Genomic DNA, 16,352 nt, shown 5'->3' with positions numbered 1-16,352 from the left:
TAATCTAGAGGCTTTGACTACAGGACGCTGCAACAAAGCTTGCGCTATTAACGAGGTGGGTAGCTTGTATGCTTGAGCTTAAAGTTTTTGATGCTGACCTTCCGATTATGATTTTGCTAATACTAATTCGACGTCCTAATGGCCCGTTTGTGCAGCTTTCTTATTTGTCCGTTTGTTCCTTGTTTCCTTAATACTCATGTTCTAATAGCACCAGGTATGTTTGAGGCGTTATGTATAAAAAGTCAGTAATAATGAGCAGCCCGCTTGAAAGGTTTCCTAGCGTGTAATTTGCTCGAAGAGCTTTTGTGAGCTTTGTATTCTAGGCCTGCACAAATATTTTCGTTATGGCTGTGTAATTTCTTGGGCCACCTTTCAGAAGCATCAATATTCAGTTTGAATTTAACAAGCAAGTTAGCCACATTTTCTGCACTATTGTAGTTGCACTACGCCAGCAACTGCCTTCAATCCTTTACAGTGTGAAGTGTATGTATCGATCGAAATATAGTTTTTTTTTGTGTGTGAAATCGCTCGTGAAAAACGAACTCCAAAGAAATTCAAGCTTGAAAACGGTGTTAAATACATGCAAGTTTGAAGTGTCTATTCTCTAGACAGCATTTCAAGCGATGCGAAGCTAAATTACGCTTAAAATCAGAAAATCTTAGAAAATGTAAGTGTAATATGCGACTTTTTTTCTGTGAGCCTAACTTCAACATAACAGCTATGATTCGTACCAGATGTGTTCGCTACATCGAGGTTTTCCTAAAATTACGATAGATTTGGGCTTAAGTAAGACTCGTACGCTCACGTACGCTCCACGTACGCTCCACGTACGCTCACTTGGGCGTATACTGAGAGCGGAGGTCTTTTGGGCGGTAAGCGTCGTAGTTCGGTACGCTTTGGTAACGCATGGAGTTCTCTTCTACGTAAAATCGAAATGAAATGTTGCTCATCGTTCGTTATGAGGTCAATGTTTCTTATCATTCGTTCAAGTTACACGGTTAAGAATGACGCTTAAAAGCTATTGCAGGTGTCGGGGAAAGCGGGACGATATGGTGTTGAGGAAGAGTTATATGTCCGAAGTTGAGGGTGGGAGCTGAAGTTCGAGAGTGAGAAGAGCTTTTATAAAAAAAAGATGAGATTAGGAAACTAGTCCACGTTACCGCAGAGTGACACTTCTTACGGGCGATTCCCACAACGCCCCCAGTGCAGAGCGTAGCGTAAATGTAAATACTAAAGAACGCTGTTTCTTTTGCTTCTGCATTTTTTATCCCACCCGTACTGTGTTGCATTCTCTCGCCTTCGCGCAGAACTTTCACGAAAAGCGCGATCACGTGCTCAGACTTTTACGCATAAACATGCGTCGTTTATCTTTTAAATTTTTTTACGTAAGTCGCAGTCAGTGCGAGTAGCTTACTAGATTTCTTTTCAGGAATGGAGACCGCCAAAATTCCAGATCGATAAACGATCGACCCTCTTGACACTCTTCGACAAAGTGCAGATGTTCTCAAATTATCGATGCGGTGAAATTTTGAGCGCCTGTCTTTTTTACCACATCCGCAGGTGTTGAAATTGGCTAGAAAGCTCGATTAAAGTCTGATTACTGTTCTTGAAGGATCCTTGCTTTAGTGTGCACTTTAGCATGAGAAGCCTTCAATTTGTTGTGATGGACATGTGCTCGAAACTAATGCCACTGCGCACTTTAGTTGCAAGCAGCTGAGCGTCGACGCCTGCGTCGTTTGTAGCTTCGAAATCTTTTAATTAACGTGCGCTAACATTTAAAATTCCAGGAAGGATTTCTTCCTGCTTTTTTCTCGCTGTCCTCAATCGTTCAAATGCATGAGGGTCAATCGAATTCAGTTCTTCATCCTTTCATGTGTTTTCATGTCGGTTGCCAGTGATCCGCGAGATAACAAACAAAAAAGTATCATCGTATCTACATCAACCCCTTAAGAGTTACCTTCCTGCATGTGACAGAAGAAGCCTTGCCCTATAGTTTCGGAATCGAGAAAGGTTGAATGAGAAATGGCGGCCTCGCGACGGTTACATTTTTTTTTACGATACAGCTCACGTACGAACATTAAAGATAGTTGCACACACGTATATTGAACGACTACACAGGTTGTTACGTATGACTTCTTAACACTTGACGCGAGTCCCGAAATGCAGCTTGCATCCCGGACGAGCGGAGGTAAGCGTGAATCCGAGTTAAGCGTTACATATATTTTTTTCAAACATAAACGTTCCGTCAACTACGATACACTTTGTGACCCCTTCCTTTGCATTACTTCACCGTGCCTCGTGGTAGGTTGTCGTTTTGCCGTTCGTTTGTGGACCGAAAGGTAGTTCGTTGTCACCGTAATATATTCGTCGTGACGTGTCCGTTAAAAAATTGTTGGTGCCAAAGGCGTTGTGGCATTGTCATGCATCGTAAGCGTGTTCGTATGATTACGTAACTGAGAGTGCTGCTGTCACGCTTAAGGTGTTACCTGCAGCGCGAGATCACGCGTATTGTACAAGTCAGCGAGCATGTGTCTAACTGTGGTGCAGATACTGAAAGCAGTCTCGCACAGCTGTTATATACAGTTGGAAGTGCGCAGGTAGCAAGGAACTTCCTTTGCGGGTGCGTTTCAATACTTGCAAGATAGTGTGACATTCGTCTTGAGGTTTTTAAGCGCAGAACTGGCTTTGCAAAGATCACGAGGCGCTGTATGTACAAATGTGAAGTTTGGAACATATGTAGTGTGCATTCTTAAAGCTACATTTGGCCCGTCTCCAGCTTGCCCAATATTGAGGTACGCATCCAGGTACAGTTAACTGGATCAGGAAGTTAGCGTCCACCTAAACAGCGTCGACAGCTTATTACAACCAGGTCAGGTGTAACATAGCTACATGACTTCATTATTGTTTACAAGTGTACGTTTTGCGAAGGCAGGTTACGATTCCTGCTAGTGTGCCTGATTTAGATTTGCTGTCAGTGAAGCATTAACTCTTCAAGAAAAATATTGGGTGCGTATAATGCTTTGTGTAACTACGCAATGAGTCAGCGAAAATGTCTTTCTGTAAATAACATTTTCGCGGCAAGTGAGCGTTCGTTCAGTCTGCCGTAAACAGTAAATCAGCGCGAGAACTTGTCTAGTCAGATTTTTTTGTCGAAAAAAAAAAAGACAGTGTTTGGCCAGAGATTATACGCGTTACTCTAGACAGAGGCTTTCCACTTCCTTGACGAAAGTTACTGAAATTTTGTTACATATCTGTCACGTTTCCATGACTCTTCGCTCACTTTAAGTCGAGAATGCAATGCGTGACTTTTGCTACATTTTTTTAGCGCGTTGGTCGGCGTATGTTGCTGAGCTTTGGTCATCCTCGAAATTGCCTGGTCATCCTCGCAACCTTGTTGCAAAATAAACTTAATTCAAAAATTAAATCTTCCAAACTGCTCGAGCGAGTCCGATGAAATGTCGCCAGGGTAGTCAGAAGCGTTTGTAAACACTTCACGCAATCCAAGACGTCAATTGTAAGCTGCAGGGCGAAGATCACGTACGGGACAGGAAAGAACACAGCACAGCGTGCTGTGCTGTTACAACGCACACAGGACCGGGTCATGTGCTGTCGTAACACACACTTCACAGCGTACTGTGCTGTCGCAACGCACACTACAGAGCGTCCTGTGCACACAGGACGTCATGTGCTGTAGCAACACACACATCAGAGCGTCCTGTGCTGTTGCAACACACACACAACCCAGAGTCATGTGCTCTGCGCGTTTTTCATTGTCCCTTACGTAATTTACGCTCTGCAGTTTACAGGTATGTACCAATTAGCCCAGAAAAGAATTCGGTATAGAGGCCAAGCTTATGGCATCGCTTCGAATCCTGAGGCAGGCCTCTGCGGTGTCAGTCTTGGGCGAAAAACTTTCGTGTCTCGACTTCTTTCGATACCGTTCCGTTGGTACAAACTGCATGCAGTCGTTGTTGTACAATCACGCGGTGGTTGTTGTGCAATCGACTCGCGTCGTAATACGTACACAGTTACACACGTTAACAGAGCGTCGATGTACGCAGCCAGATCCTCCGATGCGCACTCACGAAACCCAGGTGAACGCTAGTCGCGCTTTCTCAAGACATCGCCGACGCAGCTTAACTAGGTTAAACGTGATATGCCGCGAGAAAAATGCCCAGATGCTATGCCATAGAGGAAGCGGCTAGTTCAGATATCACTGTGCGTTTGTTGATTACGTGCTTCTGTTTTGTATGTGTGTGTATGAGGACAAATTTATTCGAAATCGGATTTCATGAACTTTCATGTAGTCATTGGAAGTTATGGAACAAGAACAGTCGCTAGAGCCAACATTTCGACAAGTCCGCTTGCCAAAAGGACGTTCCAGAACCGTTCACTCTTGCAGAACTAGTTGTCACTATATTGGCGTGAGTGTAACCAAGGCATGCATGGGCGTCGGCAGGATTCTGTCTTGGGAGAGGGTGGGGGGTGAGGTCAAGCGCCTTTTTTTGCACCCCCTTGCCGATGCCCATGACGACATGCCCTGCAAGTTTGCCCGCATTGTGAACCATTACAATTCATTTAAGTATGCTGCTTTTTTCCTTGGCAGGCGCTCAGCGGCAACAATTATTCACCGTGTAGAGGCAGAAACGGTGCAAATTTGCGAGTATAAGCATATTACGCGCTCCGCTAGCACATATAACTGACTTGCATGTTATAAATCAGAAACGCGCCTGTACTGGCTGCCTTGTAAGAATTCTTTCGGCGTTTTTGTAAGCAGCATAGATAGAAACAGAATTCCAGTCTTCAAGCAAGCTTCAATAGAGCCTTGTAAGGCAATGACACATTAAACTGCCGACTCACTGTTATTTCGACACGAAAGGCATGGTTGAAAAAGAAACGAAATATTTTGAAGAATTTTGTTTTGATACCAGGCCACGACGCAGTATGGGATCTTTTTTTTGCGGTAACGGTACAATCAAACCTGTGTTGTTTTGTCTGCTAAGAACGTGAATTTTAAGTGATTTACGTCAGTTTCAATTGGTGAACCGCAGGGAAGACCACTCATCGAGGTAAGTTTGACTTTGTTAAAGTTGTGGTGGCATAGGGGGACATTCCGATCATACTCATGTGCACATGTTTTGGTTCACGCTGACTACATCAGTGCCCTGTACCTTCGCCGCGTAATCTTATCGGCTCATTCGTGCCTCCCTATTGATTGCACGAGGTGGTCGCTTTTTCATGACCACCATGCCAAGTGCTCATGTCAGTGGAGATGGGCGAGTCAGAGAAGTGAAAACGGAACTATATGTCCGGAGAAAGAACAAAGGTATAATTCTGCAGCTTTACGGGACATTCTCTCTCGCCTTTCTTCAAAATAACTAAATAAAAAAACGATACAACGTAAGCCCTCACAGCCCTTGGATTCATCCCACTAAAGCTTATTGCTCCATCCCTTACCAAATGTTACCTGCAGTCTCACGTTATTGTATTTTGTTTTTGGCTAGGAAGCCTGAGTGTCAAACTCCCACGCAGAAGCGCGAGTGTAAGGTTTGCCTGTTTCACTTTGATTCGGACGAAATGAAGGCGCATATAACAATCGGTCAAACCAAAAGCGGCCGTTTCCCACAACTCCCGATAGGCGGCGGCACCAGACCCACCACCTCCGTGCCGAAAAGCGTGCCCTCTCTTGCCTTCTGCGCCACCGATACATCCATCTGTCTTCATGAGGGCACGCAACGCCTGGCCGCCGCTTAATAGAAAACAACGCGGGTCGGCCTGGAGATACAAGTGTTCCAATGCGCAGCGGGGTAGAATCGGCACAAAACGTGTCCTTCTTGGTTGTTCATTTTTATTTTCTTTCTGAGGCCTGCTGTGAGCTCGCGACAGATGGCACTATCGACCTGCCCCAGTTTGAAATTTAGAGCGCGAGACGAAAGAAAAATAGAAAGAATCGCAGGAGCACAATTCCTTCCTCGACATAGAGCCTAAGAGAACGCCTACGTAGCTACGTCGCCCTGGCTTCTTTGGGCGTGGTTAGTGATTTTGGATCTATTCGTTTTGTTTGTTTTTGCTGCTCGCACAAGAGGTGTATTCGTGTCGGACTTTTGTTTGGAACGGTGACGTACGGACGCGCACACTGTAAATGTTAAAACAGCGTCGCCATTGAAAGCACGCTGTGCCCGATACCTGGGAACAATACTGTAGTTCTTTTTTTTCTGAGCTTGACATTTGTTCTTCAAGTTTCTGAGTGCCAAGTTTTTGTTCGCTATTTATTCTTTAGAGCTCGTAGCCGTAAATTCTTTCCCGGAAGTCGAAACGACACGCTCCAACGACAGTTGGACACTTTCACAGCTCGGCTTTTTAGGCTGCTACGTTTTCATTTTTTTATCCTTGTTGCGTGTTATTTTGCATGAATACGTGGAGTGCGTTTTAAAGTAATTAAGCAAGGTTCACGAATGTTATCAAACCGGTATGAGCCACTTGCTTTTCGCGATGTTAAAAAAAAAGGAAGTTTAACCTCAGGGTAGGATAAATGGCTGATTTTCGTACACTTCGAAACAATTTTCTGCACACTTTTGTTGGTTACAGCGAAGACTATTTTTAAGCATAAACTCAGCAAATGCGGCCGTCCAAATAATTTAAGGCGATGAATTACAAAGGCCAGAAAAAAAAACAACTGAAGAAGCGCCATGCGCGAACTTCTTCTTCAGCCTTGAACGGCTCGTGTAGATCATAAAATATTGCATTGTGAGTATTCTCTCTCCTATGCGAATTCTGATTTTCTCACGAGTTTGCAAAAGTTTTTTTTTTTACTTCGATCAAAACTGTACTATTGAACTCCTGTTATACGAATGTAGACAAAAACTGTTCTTATTGATCGAGAGAAAATCAATCGTGTTGATGGCGTCGATGTTATTTTTTCTTCATTTCCATACAACTACGTTCACTGTCTGTAGCTTATGTGACAGGTTGGGAGAATGGTTTGGCGATCATGAAACAAGAACATTGCGCTGCTTCAACGTCCAGTTATCTTCAAGAGGTATTTATGCTTAACAAGCAAGTCGTTCCAAACACTTTCTTTTTTTATATGCCTCATTCAAATCAGGACAATACATAAACAACGCATATAAACAGCAGACAATGCTGCAATATTTTCCAGATATCGCCTATCTTCAGGAAGACCTCTATTCGCCCGTGTCAAGTTCAAGTACAGGGCCGATGCAAATTTTTACGACGCCCTTGACGGCGCAAAAAGATCCGCGTTTACAAGAATGATATCTTTTTACTATTGGACAGTACGTGGGCTGCGTCGTTATCTTTAGCGGGCGACGTTAAACTCGATGCTTTGAAAATCGTAATAACTTGACCCCACTTAAACGAAAATTTTCTGTCGGTACGTTCGAGACACGATCAGCCGCATTATTACCACGTGTAATATCACACTAATCTGAAAGCGCGTCTCGGCACGAAATATAACTACAGTCTTTAATACGAGATAATAAAAGCGAAGGGATACAACGATCAGCACTGCAGCACTTGAAATTTTAAGCCCCGTATTAATAAAGGCAGCCGGCCTTAAAGCGTTGAAAAGCTGGATGTGATAAGGATGTCATTACCAAATATCTCGCGCTCAAGCGGACAGCAGTGGAAGCAGCACCTTTAAATGGTTCTCTCGTTAGAGTGCGTTGCGTTTTGAAAAATACACTCTTTTCTAATCCCTAGCCGTTGTAACGGCCGCACTAAAGAAACTTCGATAAAGATTACACTAAAAATTACTAAGAGAACGTGCCTGTTTGGGCGAAACAAACACGGTGCTCGATTTCCTCAATGGAGTGGTCGTGTCTGTGGGCTTATCAATAAAGAAGCATTAAATGAAAGAAAAAAAACTACAACAAAATTGTACATAGTTAAAAATATTCGCTGTAAATAACTAAAACATATTTCTGGAAAAATGTGACCGGTAACAGAAACAAAAACGTGAGAACCGAACGACGTTCCTCGTTTTACGATAACAGTCGTAATATCGCCCCGTAGGAAAAAAACTTGGCCGTAAAGCAGTTGATTCGATAAAAGAGAGTTTCAGAGGGAAAGACCATCGCGCTTCGAAATAGTGCGTCCTACGGCCTTCTTAATTTTACCGCTGCTCGCTTTCCCGGAATGTCGTTTGTTTTTGCTTGTAGCACTGAAGGAAACGGTCTTGTTTCGTTACGAATGTGCTAGAAGAAATAAACCAAAGTGTATTCGAGGAATTTGCAGAGAGTGGGCTTAGGTCACCGGAACAAACAATCCGTTCTGTTTGCTCCACGTGAAATAAAGAAATTATTAATAATAAAAACATACGACAGTTTCCGCCTCTCCGAACACATTTCTTGGCAGAAAGGACATTTAAGCTAGTCGGTTAAGTTTATTGCGTGCTGGCCAGTAGAGAGAGAGGAAGAAAAACAGACATCGCACTAACTGCTTTTTGTGATAAAGAAAAAAAAAAGAAATGGTAAAGCAAGAAAAAACGTTTAAGAACTGTTGGGTGTTCGGCACGGAATGGCGGCAAAGAAGTTATTTCGTCGTAAGGAGCTTTATCTTATTTCGCCGGAGGGTGACGTCATTATACAGCTTCCTTTCTTCTGATAACTCAATCACGTTTATCGCCACTTCCTGGCGCATAATGTCCCTGTTATAAAGATATATTGTGATAGCGACTGCTTATTGCTATATTGCTATTATTTTCTTTCTACGCAAGGAGGAGGAGGTTATAGTTAATAATGATGTCGTTTTGAAGAAATTGCGTTTGGTACGCTAAGGATCATGCTACGAATCGTAATTTGCACTCTAACCGGAAGTTTTCCTGGTTGACGTTCTGCCTTCGTTTCCTTCCTATCTTTCTCAACGGTGATATCTCGTGTAAAACCCCTCTTTACAACCCTAGAGGGAGTAGGAGCTTTCTCGTACACCCTAATAAAAGATGACTCGGTGTAATTGCTCTTTTTAACTCCCCAGGATGGGTATGGCGTGTTAAAAAGGGTGTAATTGTGCTGAAACTCTCTTCCGTGTGGATGTATCGGATCGCTTGCGTTAAATGCGATGTGTGGCTGCGTCCTGTAACAAAGTGAAGCTGCGCGCTACCAAGTTATTCGGTTGGAAACACACCCTCGTCATAACTGCATCCTGACGCTTATGAGTTCCTATACTAATCTTGGCGTGCACATGGGTCAATCACAAGCTGTAAATACTGAACGGTGTTTCCACTGTACAAGTTGGTGTTAATTCCTCACTGCTGAGGGCAATTAGAGTGTAATAACACTTAGCTCAAAAGAAAAACACAACTCGTTAGGCTTTTAGAAAAATAAACAGAAACGCAAAAATAAGCACACGAGTTTGACTGTGAGAGGATTGGAGATACGCAAAGGGCTTGCGCTCCTAGTTAGTGGAGATCCCGTTCCCCTCCAAAGCGACTAAAATGAGGCGAATAACAACGTTTTGCTCGGTGTTTTGATAGCGTACGTTGAACGACAGTAGTTTTCTTGTTTCTTTGCTTTCGCACACGGATATTTTCCCAGTTCTTGCACTTTGTCGTTTAATTTTGATTCGTTCGAGCGCGTGGCGGCAATTGAGAGACCATTTGGACTCCCTCCACACACCACTTTTCATTTTTCGTTCTGCGCAATCATCACTAGGAGATCACGACGGCGCTTCCCGCAGTGAAAAAGAATTAAAAAAATAGCGTCGCAAATGTTGTCCCTAATGGTGCTCGAAGCTCGGAAAAATTATCATTCCATCCTCCGGTCCATCTGTTCCCTTTCCTGTCACTTGGTCCCGAGATAGGAGCAAGATCGTGTTTTTTCTTAACGCTTGCTTCAAAGTTTATGCTCTAGTTCGCTTGTTTCATTTAGCGAATAGATTGTACTCTATGGGCTTTCCCATTAACATTTTATTAGTGTCTTATTTCACATCGGAGTCTGTCTTTAGCGCTAACTGCCGAAACTTTAAGCGTGTGAACAGGAGATAAGATAACAACTTTTAATTTCGTAGAAGCTGGATTAGAAGTTGGAGTTGCAAGACGATATTGAAGGCCTAATGAATTGCGAAGAAACCAGAACCGGTACCTTTTAACAGGAGCAGCAGCGGCCCGCTTATCACGTTGTACCACCCGCTCTATCGAGCTCTGGCCGCTGTGTTATCGGTATTTTGACGTCCGTCACGGTAATGTTACTTCGTCGCCGTCGCAGGCGATGACAGTGAAACAAGCAATCAAACATGAAATCAGGGAGCGTCGAACCGGAAACCGAGAGTGAGAAGATTGATGACGCGTACATTTTGATGCGTAAAGTTTTGACGCGGGAGTTTGGCTACTTTTGATTGCAAGGAAGCGGTGCGCAATAATTTATTCATCAATAACCAATGAAGCGGTTCAGTTTCCACGAAATGTTTCGTTATGACAAGCCAGGACTCCACCTTGACACTTGTCATGCGCGGACTCTGTATTTCTCACAGGTATATATTTTTATAAAGAACGGAGCGTTGGGCGAGCTAGCAATCCATTGTTACGATCAACTGCGCAAAAAACACCAGGGACAATGAAGAACATATACTTACTGCGCCCGTCAGTATGTATTTTTAGCTCTTTCTGAAGTCGTTACGGAATACGGAGGTTTTATTTTTTACATAAGTGATTATAAGTGTTTTCATTACTCGAATTTATTTACCTGTATATTTCTTAAACTTTGAATATATTGTATTCAAAGTACATAAAAAATGACTTCCTTGAAAATTTCTTTCTTCAATAATGGCCTAATTTAGACACGCTGTTTTGGAAAAGCGTGCTCCCCGGAATCTAACGTTCTTATTCATTCAGCAATAAGAATAGTAGCAGCCATTATTATTAAGTTTTCGATAAAATTAATTATTGAGTGACTTCCATACTACCCGAATTGCGTTGCGATTCAGGTTCTAAATCGAAAGTTCGCATGTGATTTCAGGCGCGCGTGAGGGCAAGTATGTGGCGTTACCGCTGTCGGTTAGGCCTACAACAAACTTGAATCCGATTCTAGCATTCAGTCAGCGATTATCAGTGTCAATCAGAACAGTCGCATGCGAGCGGCAGACGCGTCGATGACAATGAACTGTCAGCGCATGATCTTTGATTCTGATTTGACATCAGAATCTGAACAACAGATCATGCCCGTGCTTTGATGATATATGGTTGTTTACGGCGCAACCTTTAAAAAATGGATTTAGACAGTCTGCAGACTTTCTAAACCAATTTTTAGAGAGCCTATAGACTGTCTACATACATTTTTGTAAGGGTTAAGGACCACTGATGATCAAAGAGCGGCTTGTGCATCGCCGCACGCCGGAGAATCAAGTTTTTCTGGGCATTTCTTTCGTGGCAGGTCACGTGACCATCATTCCTAAAGAAAGGCGCACACTATGCACTTACAGCGACGCTTAAAGCACACTAAAATCCCGCTGAGTCACTAGAGTTCCGTGAGATGCCGTGTGTGAGTGTGGGTGAGTAGTACACACTGCTTATGAGTACAAAAAGAATGGCGACGCCCCGGAACTATCGGATCACCTGTTGCGCCGTCCTCTGCTGTTAAGAAGGGTGTACGTGTGTTCTGGTTCTTGCGCGGTTGAGGCTAAAACCCTCACGCGTCGCTTCTGTAAGCGTCTCATAGTTCGGGTCTGTAGTGCGAAGTGAATCTTAGCCGCAAGATATGTTAGCCGTAGATCTCTAGTCCTTCGTTATAACCGAAATCTCGCTTTATACGAACTCGTGGTTTCTAGCCGTAACCACTGTAGACAACAAATCGGTGATTCCTTGCCCGCGATAACCAATATAATCGTTATAATTGTTTTCTTCTCATTTAGCCTGCCATAAATCGCTAGTCATTCGTTATAACCGGAATTTAGCTTTATACGGACACAATGTTTGTAGCCGTAAGCGCTATCGACGAAAAACTGGTGAATTTTTTTCAAAATTGTCGCGTTCTGCTGCGTTATAATTGTATTTTGCGGTTCTTTAGCCGTCAAAACAATATTTCGTATTGTTTTGACGGCTAAAGATCCATAAAGATTTGGGCTCATTTCGCTGTAGGTGCTATTCGTCAAGACTTGTCTCAGTGTAGCCAAGTTATCTCTTGTTAACTAACCAGAAACATTACAGACACGTTCAGCGGGACATTATTTACAGCATTGGTACGTTCAGAAGCGTTGGGTTTGTTCCGAAGGTTTCTTACGTGAACGAAGTTTGGTTCGTCATAGCGAGGTGTTGGCGCCCTAGAAAGAGCACAGCAATACGCTGTAGCGGATACAAGTTCTTTGCGTACTGTTGCTAACCAGCGGTCAGTTCCGTAAGTACATATCATCAACTTCAATCCGCAAAACACGAAGCGAACTTTTCTGAACAACATTTTTTTAAACACTTCTTTATGTCCAGTCAACTTCAAGAAACGCGAGAAACGACAAGTTACGTAACCCGTACTCCGTTCGGTGAACTGTAGTTTTCATCAAAACAACGGCACGGCGTAGGATATATCAAAAAGAACTTGTTTACATTCTCCTATTGTTTCCAATAAAGCGTTAAGGCAGTCACGGAATAAATAAGCTCATCAACGATAGCCGTATGTTAACCACGTGGCAGCAGTGATTGGTACATATCATGAAGCAAATCAGTTCCCTTATCTGTGAAAGCAAATAGCATCAAGTTCATATTCTGTATTTCCTTCATCGAAGAAAGTAGATAGAAAAAATTATCGGCTTGTACAATCAAGTAGGTGTTAATGACCTCGATGATCGCATCGTAATGGGGCGGTAGGCTTTAAACTTACTTCATGAAACGTCGTGGAAGTTTCTTCTCATCCGGTGAATCTGCTTAAGCAGGCGTTATTGCGGCTAGTATTTAGAAAATATGATAAGCCGTACATCCGACAACGTTACCGAAAAATATTGCTCGTGTGGATTGCTGTGAAAAAAAAAGATTGCTTGAGGTTGACTTCTTTTGCTGTGTTTTTGAGTAATATTCAGCGAAATGTAATCTTTTCTTGGTATTAGTACGGATGTAGAACAATATTGCACATCGCGTAGCTAGAAGAGACGAAAAATCCTTGAACATGAAATGTTGCTTGTCCTCTCCCTCTTATTTGGTTGGGGGGGGGAGGGGGGGAAGGAGGGTACGAAGCATACACATACGTGCGCTAAGGTTGCCAGGTGCTGCCTTAAAGAAGACAGCAACATCTAGCTACACCATATTTTCAAGGATTTTTCGTAAGCTTGCGTAGCTACGCCAAAAGTACCCGCAATATAAACTTTCACATATTCCAGAGTAAGAATTGCGAATTTCGGAGAAACTCAAATCGAAGCCATCTAATCACTGTTTAGATGCTTTGATATAACTCGCTAATTATTATTGAATATTAGCGGCAATATCGGGAAACGGCCGGTTGTAAGACATACGCAGGAGTTAAGAAAAGTTAATTACGTTGACTTAACAATATTATCTCAATTTTTTGCAGAGATTAATTAAAAGTTAGGTTTAGTGGTACTTTATTAGAAAGTTACGTTGTTAAGGAAAAAAAATTTGTTTGATGTACGAAAATTTTGATAACGCGTATGAAGCCCAAGACCAGTACCATTGTCCTATACGGTCCTATAGGCTTTTATGGGAAGAAACAGGCCTTCGCATGTAAATCTTACGACCGTATATAATGTTACAGGTAGAGGCCCTTTAGCGTAGTACGATTTGTTTTCGTCTTTCTATAGGCAAGTTTTTTGTATTACAGCTGCCACGTATTCTCGCTAATTAAAGCATCCAAGGTTAATTAGTTAAGACATGACATCCGGGAACATGCGAATCGCGAGACGCTGAAATCGTTTACCTCGTATATATATCATGCAGGAAGCGTACGTCTGTGTCGTAGACGACGTTGTACTCACGTACATCATTACACGTTATCTTCAAACGCTTGTAGCTTTCACTTGACCCACGAAATTTAATCTCGTGAGTCCCAAGACATCGAAAAAGGAAAAATATATAGAAAACAGAACATTTCACGAAATGTGAGAGAAGTTTGACCTTGTGTGTTGCCTTAGGACGGACGCAGTGAAATCCGACAGTTCAACGGCCTAGTATATATAAGCATGCCCCCCCTCTCCAACCCCCGTCGCAAGCTCAAAACATGGCCCCTGCTGTATATTAAAAGATCATAATCATAACCACAAGCAGTTCACTCTCACTACCATTGCGTAGTAGCTCCGTCACTCATTTTTGCGTATTTTTTTTTTCGTGGGGAGCGAGTCATTAATAGAACAAAAGCAAAAAGAATGCACTCGCTGAATTCCTTGTCACTTTTTGTGCGCTGCGGTGTGTGCAGCTTGTAACGTTGTCGCTGACGTCATCGTCGTCTTCGTAGAAGACAGTAGTCGTCACGCCGCCTTCAGTTCGAGCCGCGACACGAGCGTCGTTGATTGGCCCCCGGCACAAGACGCATTGGTGACGTCACGTGAAGTGGCGTGTCGGAGTCGTTCCCTCCGATATGGTGGACGTCTGGCAACGTTGGATGTTGTTGCTCGGCCAATCAGTGGGCGCCCGTGTCGCTTCACCGGTCCTGCGAAGGTAAGAACAAGAACGAGGGCGAAATTATTATTTAGGCTCACGATGTCAGGAAAAGAGAATTTGTAAATAAAATGAAACTTTACGTAATAGCGGACACGCTTGTAATTTTTACAGAGCAGCGCACTGGCGATATCTAGTATGTCAGCATAGCATATTCTAAAGGGATCACGATCATTACAGTCATAGATGCTAACACTGTTTCATATCTCCGGGCGGCGCTATGAGTTAACTTTTATTTGATGATGTTACAATGTAGTGCTTCAATACGGCAAAAAACTATATGCGGCTGCTAGGGCGATGAGCAGGGGTCAATTCCTATAAACAGTTTGTGCCTAAGCGTTGTCTGACAAAGGTTGGGTTTCGAGTACCATGATTGGCTATCATATGTTCTTGCGAACTACTCTGCCTTGGAACTCTTTTTCAAATACATATGTAGTTTCCTGGTGTAATTCCATGCATCGAAGATGTCTGGCGAAGTCAGAGGCACATTTTTTTTATACTGCACAAATAACAACAACAACGAGTTGTAAATAACTGTGCATAAATGGCAGCGCGTCAGCCGCCAGCTCCGACTACGCGCAAATTGCATGATGAAACGGCCATAAACCTTTGCATGTGAACGCAGTGCCACGGCACATGATACAACCTTCTCTGGAACGAAGCTTTTGCAGTACTCCTTGTTTTTCCACATTCAGTCAGTGACTGGAACTGGCTACTGCATGGATACTGCAGAGTGTACCACTTTTGATGCTTCTGAACATTGTCCGCTAACAGCTTAACGCTACCCTGACTGGGTAACTTTAGCTGCCTACATTACATACAAATAGAGTAAATAATTTAATGAGGACCGACAGAATCGCGAACAAGTGAACCAGCGCGGTCACTGACCTGAAACTTGAATCACACTACGACTACATGTTTAGAAATATAAGGTCAGTTCAAGGTTTCACAGGGAGACAGAACTTCTAGTTAGCACTGACGTTCAAGTGAACCCGTGACGCACAAAGGCAAGGTCAAGTTCGTGACCTGGAATGACTGTAATGAAATAATGGAAGTGATGTTTCGTAACTTGTTGGACGCCGTGGAATTTCTTGCTCACTTCGTGAATATTCACTTGCACGAACCGCAGTGCTGAGAGTATTGCTACTGGATTGCGAAGGCGATGTTATACTTGCGTAATAAACACCGTGTACAAGCGTGTTTCGTCACTGCATCGATAAGGCCGTTCACTGGCCGTTTAGCGTGACCCATGCGAGGCTTTGAGGTCCTTCATGTCTCGTATTTTACGATCCGTGGAGATTGCCAGCTCGGCTGTAAAAGAAAGCAGTTCTATAGCCGAATACGTGTTTTTTTTTTTTTTTTTAAAGCTTGCTTATGACGTGTAAGAAGCGAAGACGCGTTGTAGGGCAGCCATTGCCTTTTTACGGCACTTATCGAGGACAATATGGAGAGGTCTTACTTAACCTCTTACGTACGATTCAAGGGTCTCAGCCAATCCGCTTTTTATAGCCTATAAAAGCGTGTACTGCGAACTGGCGAACCACTTAGGCAAATGGCGAGAGTTTTGTAGCAAAAGTAATGACGGGGAAACTTGAAATATTTTCAAACTTGAATTCTTATTCGTGAAGTATTCTTCGTGATACGCAGTGACGTCAGAACAACGTCGCTCTCAACAAGTTCGACAGTTAAGTGACACTTTTTAAAGACGTACGATAGTCTTTCTTGGGGAACTTAAAGGCAGAAA

General features: G+C 43.1%; 1 protein-coding gene across 1 annotated transcript in view; it reads right to left on the bottom strand.

The window, feature by feature from the left end:
- Nucleotides 1-13,203: 13,203 nt before the first annotated feature.
- Nucleotides 13,204-16,352, bottom strand: part of LOC119372393 (mucin-19) — a 283,617-nt gene continuing 280,468 nt past the window's right edge. The window contains exon 2 of the mRNA XM_037642865.2: nucleotides 13,204-14,600. The gene's annotated coding sequence lies outside the window, so the exon portion shown is untranslated. The remainder of the gene's footprint in view (nucleotides 14,601-16,352) is intronic.

The sequence above is a fragment of the Rhipicephalus sanguineus genome, chromosome 10, assembly GCF_013339695.2.
Source record: "Rhipicephalus sanguineus isolate Rsan-2018 chromosome 10, BIME_Rsan_1.4, whole genome shotgun sequence".
Classification (NCBI taxonomy): Eukaryota; Metazoa; Arthropoda; class Arachnida; order Ixodida; family Ixodidae; genus Rhipicephalus; species Rhipicephalus sanguineus.
Note: the sequence above shows the minus strand (reverse complement) of the source record. Positions and strands in the feature narration are given on the sequence as shown.